This window comes from Chrysochloris asiatica, unplaced genomic scaffold, assembly GCF_000296735.1.
Source record: "Chrysochloris asiatica unplaced genomic scaffold, ChrAsi1.0 scaffold00032, whole genome shotgun sequence".
NCBI classification, from domain to species: Eukaryota; Metazoa; Chordata; class Mammalia; order Afrosoricida; family Chrysochloridae; genus Chrysochloris; species Chrysochloris asiatica.
Genome location: NW_006408550.1, coordinates 8387799 through 8398033, shown reverse-complemented (window position 1 = coordinate 8398033; position 10235 = coordinate 8387799). Strand labels below are relative to the sequence as shown.

Below are 10235 nucleotides of genomic sequence, written 5' to 3'. Positions count from 1 at the left end.
ATTACTGAAGTGAATGGTGAGTTTGAACCACCAACTTTGCAATTCAAACTGACCTTGCTGTCGAGTGCATTTCCTACAGCTCCACACCAGGACTCTGGAGAAAAACACCATTGTCCTCTGCCTTTCTTTTGCTACTTCAGATTTTTATTTTTATTTTTTACATTAAACTCAAGCTTCACAAGTGAACTAAAAGGAAAAATTATTTGCTTTCAAGCTGTACACAAAGTCTTAAATCTAAGAATACCTAAATATAAAACCTCAGACTTTAATAAGGCTATGAATTTACGGAGAGTTAGACTCAAATATATATGTACTCAATTATCAAATGTTTCTTAAATGACATATAGTGATTATATTTTATCAATTGTTTGTTAAATGTGACACTATTGCTCTTTAATTTATTTACTTAAAAATTTTTTTTAAACCAATGAGATGAAACCTCACTTAACCATAAATAAGTGTTTTGGAATTTATAAAATAAAAATTTCCTCTTAGTTATAATAGTTTTCATTTTCTACTACATTTTATTTTAGCGCTATAATGCTGAAAAAATTTTGCTATGAAACACCCAAACTGTCTAACAGAAATACAATTTCTTTCTATGCTCTATTATGTTACTTTTGCTCATTTGAGCATTCTGAAAAAGACACTGTACTTTTGAGAAACATGATAAAGTTGTCCTTTTGATTGCTCTTCCTTTATTAGAAAAGTGCTAAATAAACTTAGTAGTAATTTTAGAGAAAGGCATCATTCAGATCCTCAATGCTACCATGCAGTAAGGGTAAAAGAAGAAATCTGGATGTTGACAAAGTAATTAGTAACCCCAGAGTTGTGTAAAAATGAGAGCTATAGCTCAGCAGCTGATGGCTGTAATATGACAACCCACAGCCCCAGCAGCATGATTAGTGATGACGTGCCCAGCTATTTCAGGGAGGACTTGGAAAAGGTGTTCATTCTTCATGGATTAATTATGGACGGGACTCAAATGCTTGCTCGAGATGTGATGAAAGAGATGGGAGGCCATCATACTGTAGCCCTCTGTGTGCTCAAGGAGGGGCTATAAATTCTTTGCTGACCTGCTGGATTATATCAAGGCACTGAACAGAAATAGTGGTAGATTCATTCCTATGACTGTAGATTCCATCAGCCTGAAGAGCTACTATAATTACCAGTCAACTGGGGACATTAAAATAATTGGTGGAGATGATCTCTCATCTTTGACTGAAAGAAGGTCTTGATTGTTGAAGATATCATTGAAACTGGCAAAATAATGCAAACCCTGCTTTCCTTGGTCAAGCAATATGATCCAAAAATGGTCAAGATTGCAAGCTTATTGGTGAAAAGGACTTCTAGAAGTGTTGGCTGTACACCAGATTTTGTTGGCTTTGAAATTCCAGAGAAGTTTGTTGTAAGATATGCACTTGATTGTAACACATACTTCAGAGATTTGAATCATGTGTGTGTCATTAGTGAAACTAGAAAACCAAAATACAAAGCCTAAAATGAGAGTTCAAGTTGAGTGCCAGAGTCTAGAAACATCTAGAGTCCCGGGGACATCACCAGTAAACTAATCCACTGTTCTAGTGACCATCTGCTTTAGTCATGCTTCGTGCAAGCACCTTCTACGAATTCTCTCTGTTTTGTGTATTAGAGAGGTTCCTTGCAGTTCAGAACTCTCTTTATTTGCACTATAAGCCTAGAGACTATTAGTTCTTTGTAGATGGGTTGTGATTTGACTTGTGAATGAAAAGTCTCTGAAACAAACCTACTAATGAAACGAAATAATTGAAATTGTATCTGTATGAAACATTTAAGGAGAAAATACATTAGTTTTTGAAGTTAATATTTTAATTATTTTATATAATCATGCAAGACCAAATGTGATTGGATCCTGTTTGCTAAACATTGTATGTTGGTGAGAAACAGTGAGTTTTCCTGTTAGTGGCAGCGCTGAAGAGGTTTGACTGTGTCCTGGATCCGGTGTCCTGGCATGATGCTACTGGTGTTTCAGTTGTATTAACTGAATTGATCCACTTGTTCAGCAGAACCTTTTTCAACTGTTCCTTTTAACTAGAAATAAATAAATAAAATTAAAAAAGATGGCTATAGGTAAACAGTCAATTTTTGAGGTGTCAGTCCAATGTAGTTATCAGCAAAGAACTGCAGAATAATTTTCTAGGTGATTTTTTCTTGTTTTATCATCACAGATCAGCAAATTCATTGATATTACTAAAGTTTTTTAGTATAATTATTATGCTAATTATTTTAATATTCTTAAATGTAATAGTGGTGGTGGTGATTATGTGCTGTGGAGCCTGTTCCAACTCATAGCAACCTTGTATAGTGTTTCTGAGGCTGTTAATTTTTTTTTTTTAATGTTTTATTGTGCATTATGTGATAGTTTACATGGGAGAACATTAGTTTTACATTCATCCTATCGTATATCATTTCATTGCCATGGTTATAATCCCCTCCATACATCATCAACCAATCAAAGGGTATACGCTGCAAACCCCGTGGTCCTCAGCACACAGCCCCCAGCTGCTCCATATCTCCATGTCCTCCTCTCTGCCAAAGCTATTAATCTTTACAGGAGCAGAAACCCCCCCTCTTTCTCCCGTGCAACAGTAGGTAGTTTTGAACTGCTAACCTTGAGGTTAGCGCCCAACTTGTAACCACTACAAGAGCACCTTAAATGTGATAGTAACAATACTTACAAAGAAAGAACCTGAGTTTCTATAGTACTAACTGTATTATCTAAAGCTGGCTGTGTCTTATTTAGAAATTCCTTGTTTCTCCCTCTAAACTGTGTACTTCTCTGACAGCTATGGGTTTCAGTGAAATGTCTTTGTTTGAACTTGTGTTGATACATCCTATGAAGATCTGTTTAGGAATCCAGGATTGCTGCTGCTTCTGGGGTGCTGTACTCCATGATAAATAACAACAGCATCTGCCTTATCTGAAAATGTAAACAAGTGACTAGTTCTATAGAGTATAAAAGCTGCAATGGAAACTACAAATGATGTGAAGGTAAACAAAGAGACTATCAGTTTGTCATAATGTCACTTGTGTGTCAGTTGGCCCATACTGTGGTGGCTTGCATATTATTTTGATGCTGGAAGCTATGCCACCAATATTTCAAATACCAGCAGGGTTATCCATGGAGAAGAAGATTCAGCAGAGCTTCTGGAGAAAGACACTAGGAAGAAGGAAGAGGCAGTCCACTTCTGAAAAACTTAGCTACCGAAAACCTTATAAATAGCAACAGAACATTGACTGATATAGTACCAAAAGATGATCACCTCAGGTTGGAAGGCATGAAAAATAGGTCTCGAGAAGAGTTGCCCTTCTCAAAGTGGAATCCATCTTAATGACATGGATGGAACAAAACTTTCAGAGCTTTCATTTGCTGATGTGGCACAACTCAAAATTAGAAGGAACAGTTTCAGATATCCATTAATAATTGGAATGTAGAGTGTTTAAAGTATTAATCTAGGAAAATTATTAATCAAAATGGACTAACATTGGTGATATTGATTCAGTCCGTCATATAGTTTACTATGCCAGGAATGACTAATTGAAGAGAAATGACATCACATACATTGTTGCAAAGAATATTTTAAGATCTGTTCTGGACTGAATAACACATTTGTCCATAATAGGACAATATCCGTACCCCTGGTGTGGTGCTGTGGGCTAATGCATCAGACTGCAAAGTTGTTTGAACTGCGAGGTCGGTGGTTCAAGCTTACCATCTGCTACTTGGAAACCTTAAACAGGGTCGCTATGGGTCAGAATTGACTTGGCAGCACTTAACAACGATAACATATAAGAGACCAATTATATCAGAAAAGGGACCTATCTCTAAAATTTATAGAAAACTGCAACACTTATACAAGAAAATGACAAACAATCTAATTTAAAATGGACACAGGACATGAACAGACACTTCACCAAGGAAGATATTCAAACATATGAAGCAATATTCATGATCATGAGCCATTAGAAAGCTGCAAATGAAAACAACAATGGGATATCATTTCACCCCAGCATTAATAGCAAAGTTAAAAAACAAACAGAAAACAACAAATGCTGACTAGAGTGTGGTATACCTGGGAGCCTCCTACATTGCTGGTGGACTGTAAAATGGTTCAGTTATTGTGGAAAATAGCATGGTCCTTCCTCAGCAAGTTGGAAATAAAAATACCATATGTCCCAGCAACCCTTCTACTTGGTATATATCCACAAGAAAGAATAGTCAGAATATGAGTAGATATGTGCACACCAATGTTCATTGCAGCACTTTTCACAATAGCAAACAGATGGAGACGGCCTAAATGCCCATCAAAGGAAGAGTGGATAAACAAACCAGCTTTGGTACCTACACACTTGGGTATGGGAGGAAGAGTGATTATATATCTATATCTGTGTCTGTATATATTGATATCTACATCTATGTCTATCTCCTGGTGTGGTACTGTAGGATCAGCACTGGACTGCAAACCCAACTGTTGCTCCTTGGAAACCCTATATAAGGTTGTTATGAAATGAAACTGACTTAATGGTTCTTGAAAACATACATTATATATCCCACAGATATATGAGTTTCATAGAGGATATTTGTACATGGGTAAGCACAGGGAGGAACTGGAATAACTGTAGTTACATGGAGGGAATTGCAATCATTGAGATGAAACAGTGAATGATTTGTTGAATGTAAAACTGATGATCATGTCTGTAAACCTTCACTCAGTTCACAATTTAAAAAAAAAAAAAAAGATGAAAGGAATGCACAAAGTAACTGTATCAAAAAGTATTGATCAGCAATCAACCTTTTCAAGAGGTAGCATAGGATCAAAAACTATTGTATTGAAGGAAGAAGTCCAAGCTGCCTGAAGTCATTGCCAAAAAACAAGGCTCTGGGAATTGATAGAACATCAACTGAAATGGTTCAACAAATAGTTGTGACTGGAGTGAGTTACTCCTCCATTCCAATAAATTTGGAAGGTAGCTGCCTGACTATTCCAAAGAAGGATGATCCAACAGAATGTGGAAATCATTGAACCATGTTATTAATGTCATACACAAGTCAAATTTTACTAAATATAATTTAAAAATGGTTGCAGAAATACATGGGTAGGAAACAGCCAGAAATTCAAGCTAGATTCAGAAGAGTATATGGAATGAGGGATGTCATCACTGAAGTTAGATGAATCTTAGCTAAAAGCAGAATACCAAAAATATGTTTATTTGTACTTTATAGACTATGCAAAGACATTTGATTATGTGGATAATACCAGATTATGGATAACATTGAGAAGAGTGGGGACTTCAGAAAACTTGAGTGTGCTAATGCAGAACCTGTACAAAGGTCAAGAGGCAGTTAAGACAGAGGGGTACTATGTGATTTAAAAATCAAGAAAGCTGTGTGTCAATGTTGCAGTGTTTCATTATACTTATTCATTCTGTGCACTGAGAAAATAATTGGAAAACTGGATTGTATGAAGAAGAATGCAGTATCAGGATTGGAGGGAGACTTATTAACAACTTGCAACATGCAGATGATACAGTCTTGCTTGATGAAAGTTAAAAGAATTGAAACCTTTATTATGAAGATCAAAGGCTATAGCCTTCAGGAAGAAAACAAAAATACAACTGGATCAATAAGCAACTTCATGATGTAGGGAGAAAATATTGAAGTTGCTAAGGGCCTACAATCAACACCTATCAAAGCAGATCAGGAAAACAAAGATGTAATGTATTGACCAAAGATGTCTCTTAGAGGACTATGGTATGCCTGACCCAAGTCATGATATTTTCAATCCCCTCATATGCCTGTGAAAAATAAACAATGAATAAGTTAGGCCGAAGAAGAATTAATGCATTTGGATTGCGGTATTGGCAAGGAATATTAAATGGATTGCCAGGATATATTGGAAGAAGTGTGGCCAGAATTCTCCTTAGAAATGAGGTTGATGAAATTTCATCTCAAGTCCTTTGGACAGTCTATCAAAAGGGAGGTACTTCGTGCTTGCTAAAGTAGGGGAAGAGGGAATAAGAGGAGGGCTTGTCAACAAGATGCATTGACTCAGTAGCTACAAAAACAGGCTCAAGCATAGCAACAATTAGAGGATGGTTCAGTGTTTCATTTTGTTGCACAGTGGGTCACTATGAATTAGTCAGATTCAACTCCAAGGCACGTACAACAATAAAAGGAATGTCATTGTTAAGTGCTGTCAAGTCGGTTCCAACTCATAATGTCTCTGTGTAGTGTTTCCATTTTTTTTTCCTACTAAGTAGTTGGTGGCCTAGAACTACCAACCTTGTGGTTAGCAGTCCAGTGCTTATCCTACAGAGCCACAACACTCCCAATAACAACAATAACAATAATGATGACAGTGTCAAAAACAGCCTTTGCTTGCAATTACCTTTTGAAAATTTACATGTGAGAAAACTTCCGTTGTAACCTAATAAGATGATTCTGAACAGATATTTTGATGGCACATTGTTTCTAGTACCGTCAGTTTTTTCATGAAAAGTCAATCTGATACAAAACTTAAAAGTGGAAAAATAGAAAATGCAATGCATTTCCTTGTCTACACTAGCATGAAGTCCTGGTGAGGTGCTGCATGATCAGCAATGGATTGCTAACCCCAGGCCGGTGGTTCAAATACACCAGCCACTCCTCAGAAAAGACCTCTAATGTATTCAAGAGCACAGATGCTATTTTGAGGACTAAGATGCACCTGATTCAAGCCATGATATTTTCAGTCACCTCATATGCATGTGAAAGTTGGACAATGAATAAGAAAGATGGGACACGAATCGATGCATTTGAATTGTGGTGTTGGTGAAGAATATTGAAAGTATCATGGACTGCTAGAAGAACAAACACATCTGTGATGAAAGAAGTGGAACAAGAATTCCCTTTAGAAGTGAGGACATTCTTTGTCTCTCATACTTTGGATGTGTTTTCAGAAGAAGACTTGTTGTCAAGAGAAGGATATCATGCTTGGTTTAAAAAACAAACAAGCAAAAACAATGAAAAGAAAGACACCCAGCGAGACAGATTGACACATGGTAGCAACGACGGACTCAAACTCAGCAACAACTATAATGATGCTGCAGGGCCAGGTATTGTTTCTTATGTTGTACATAGAGCTGCTATTAATCGGAACTGACTCGATAGCACCTAACAACAAAAACAACACTAACACAATTCAATCCTGATCACTGTGTTACAGTGTTTTTATTTTGTATGTTGTTGTTGAGCTCTATGTGCTATTGAACTCTATTACAACAGAAGGAAATGAGGCCCTTTCCTACACTACCCTTACAATTGTTGCTATGTTTCAGCCATTTTTGCAGCCATTGTATTAATCTATCTCATTGAGGGTCTTCTTTTTTGCTAACCTTCTACTTTACCAAACATGATGTCCTTTCTCCAGGGTCTTGTCCTTCTTTTTAACATGTCCAAAGTATGTGAAATGAAATCTCCCTATCTGTGCTTCTAAGGTGCATTCTGGCTGTACTTCTTTCAACACAGATTTGTCTGAGTTCTGGTATTCCATGGTATATATGAGATTCTCCACAGACACCATAAATCAAAGGTACTAATTCTTCTCTGGTATTTCATATTCATTGTCCAGATTTCATGTATGTATGAGGCAATTGAAAGTACCAGGGCTTGTTCAGGTGTACGTCAGTCTTCAGAGTGATCTTTTTCCTCTTTGTACTATTGTTGTTGTTGCAACCCTGTACAGGGTTTCCGAGGCTTTAAATCTTTACGGGAACAGAATGCCTCATCTTTCTCCCGTGGAACAGCTGGTACTTTCGACCTGCTGACCTTGCGGTTCACAGCCCGATTCTTAACCACTACGCTACCAGAGCTCCTTCTTTGTATTATAAAGAGGTTTTATTTTATTTTATTTTTTTGCAGAAGATTTGCCCAATGTAATATGCCATTTAGTTTATTGACTGCTGTTTCCATTGATTGCACATCCAAGTAATATGAAGTTCTTGAAAATTTCAATCTTTCCCCCTTTTATTGTGATGTTTGTTTATTGGCCCCGTTGTGAGTATTTTTGTTTTCTTTCTGTTGAGGTGTAATTCATATTAAAGACTATATAGCCTTTGATCTTCATCAGAAACTTCTTCAAGTTCTCTTGATTTTCAGGGAACAAGGTTGTGCCATTTTTTGTACTATATGTGGTTAATGAGTCTTCCTCTAGATCTGATGCTGTTTTCTTCTTCACATAGTCCTGCTTCTTGTATTACTTTATCAGCAAACAGACTGAATGAGTATAGTGAAAGAATACCAATGTGACATATAGCTTTCCTGATTTTAAACCAGGTAGTATCCCTTTGTTCTATTCCAACAATGGTGTCTTTGACTGTGTTCTGCACAAACACAATTAAGCGTTTGGAATCCCCATTGTTTGTAATCTTATCCACATATACGTTATATAGGGTCATTCCCTGTACACATTATTTAATAGTTTGAACTTTTTGGAGATACATTAATAATACTTTAAGGTTTGTAGAGACAATGGAGAAGGATAAAGAAGAAGGGAAATATGAAGACAATATGAAACCAGAGATGAAAAAGACATCAAAAACTCTGAATCAACTGTCTTCATGTATGAGATGGGAGAAGAAAATGACACCACCGAAATATCACTTTCTCACCTTGAGTACACTAAATCATAGTATTAGAATTAAACCTGGTTTTGGAAATCAGGTTTCCTGAAGTTGCATTTTGTATTCTGTTTCTCAATTACCTTAGTAGAATGTGCCCAGCTTGTGAGCAATCGATTATTTATAACAGGTCAACTAGGCAAAATGTTTGAAGTAGCTACGATTGTTACCACATGAGTGACCTTGTTAGATATTTCAGGTGGCAAAACTAGACAGGTGATATTTCAATATTTTGGACAACAAATCCTGTTTGGTGCTTGTTAAAGAAGTGTATGTCCTGAGAGTGTTATAGTTGGACTGTGTAGTATATCATCGTGGTCTCTCTATCTATAGAGTATATTCTAATATCTGGTTTTAAATGGAAGGAAATAAATATACCATGATGTAATTTTGAATATGCATTCATATTTAATATTATTTGAAAATTAAATGGTAGAATATGTTGACTTTTAAAAATTGTTTTCTGCCTCAATTTAACCCATACACTTTAAATATAAAGATAGTATTAATCAGACTTTGCATATTTTAATTAGCTCATCCTTTCCTAATTACCACATTAGCTGAAGTTCTCATTAAAATCTTCCTTCTCCTTATCTCTGAAGGGCAGTGTCATAATGATGGTGAAGGACACTTAGAGGACTAGGGAGATAGTGATTTATAATTTAATGTGACAAGCTGACATTTCATTTACTATAATGAGACCATTTTGGGGAGGAAGGACAACTCACATTAAAAAAAAAAATGCATCTATTAGTCAGTACCATTGTAAAAGTCACAGTGGAACATCAGTACATCTTGTATATTCTTAAGTTGTTTAGCCTTACAGAGGGGATATTCTTCATTTCTTATTGTGAAGTGCTGTTGAATCAGTTCAGACCCATAGCGACCCTTGTATAGGGTTTTCTAGGAGCAGCTGGTAAGCTTGAAGTGCCGATCTTGCAGTTCAAATGGCTTTGCAGTCTGGCGCATTAACCCACAATGTCACACCAGGACTCCGTTCTTCCTTTAGTATACAAAAAATTAAAAAATCTGGAAGTCTCTGACCTGTATGATTGACAGAAGTCCAATGCTCTCCTCAAACATCCTGTTTTATCAAGCCAGTGGCATGTATTTGTTCACCTTTAAACATCCCTGAAAGAGAATGTGTTCTATGTTAATGGCTCTGTGATCACAAGCAGGAGTTATGAAGTAGCTGTCATTGTCACATGTGCATGACCTTGCAAGATATTCCCAGTGGAAAAACCAGACATATTTTGAGCAATATATCACTAAGAGCAATTTAAGGAGAGAATATGAGCTTTGGTAATTATATTAAAAACTTTCTTACGAGATCTTCTTGCAAGATTAAGAAAACACTAGTTTCAAAATTAGAATTGTTTCAGTGGTTTGGAAGACCAAAGTAGTCAATAGTAAACCTATTGTTGTGGAAATGGTTCCAATTCCTGGCAAACCCCATGTGTGTTAGAGTAGAAACTCCATAGAGTTGTTAATAGCTGTTGTTTTCAGAAGTAGATCATCAGACCTTTCTTCCAAGGTAC

At 36.4% G+C, this 10235-nt stretch overlaps 1 pseudogene; it reads left to right on the top strand.

The window, feature by feature from the left end:
• The first annotated feature begins 874 nt into the window (after positions 1–874).
• LOC102816834 lies at positions 875–1501 on the top strand (annotated as a pseudogene).
• The last annotated feature ends 8734 nt before the right edge of the window (positions 1502–10235 follow it).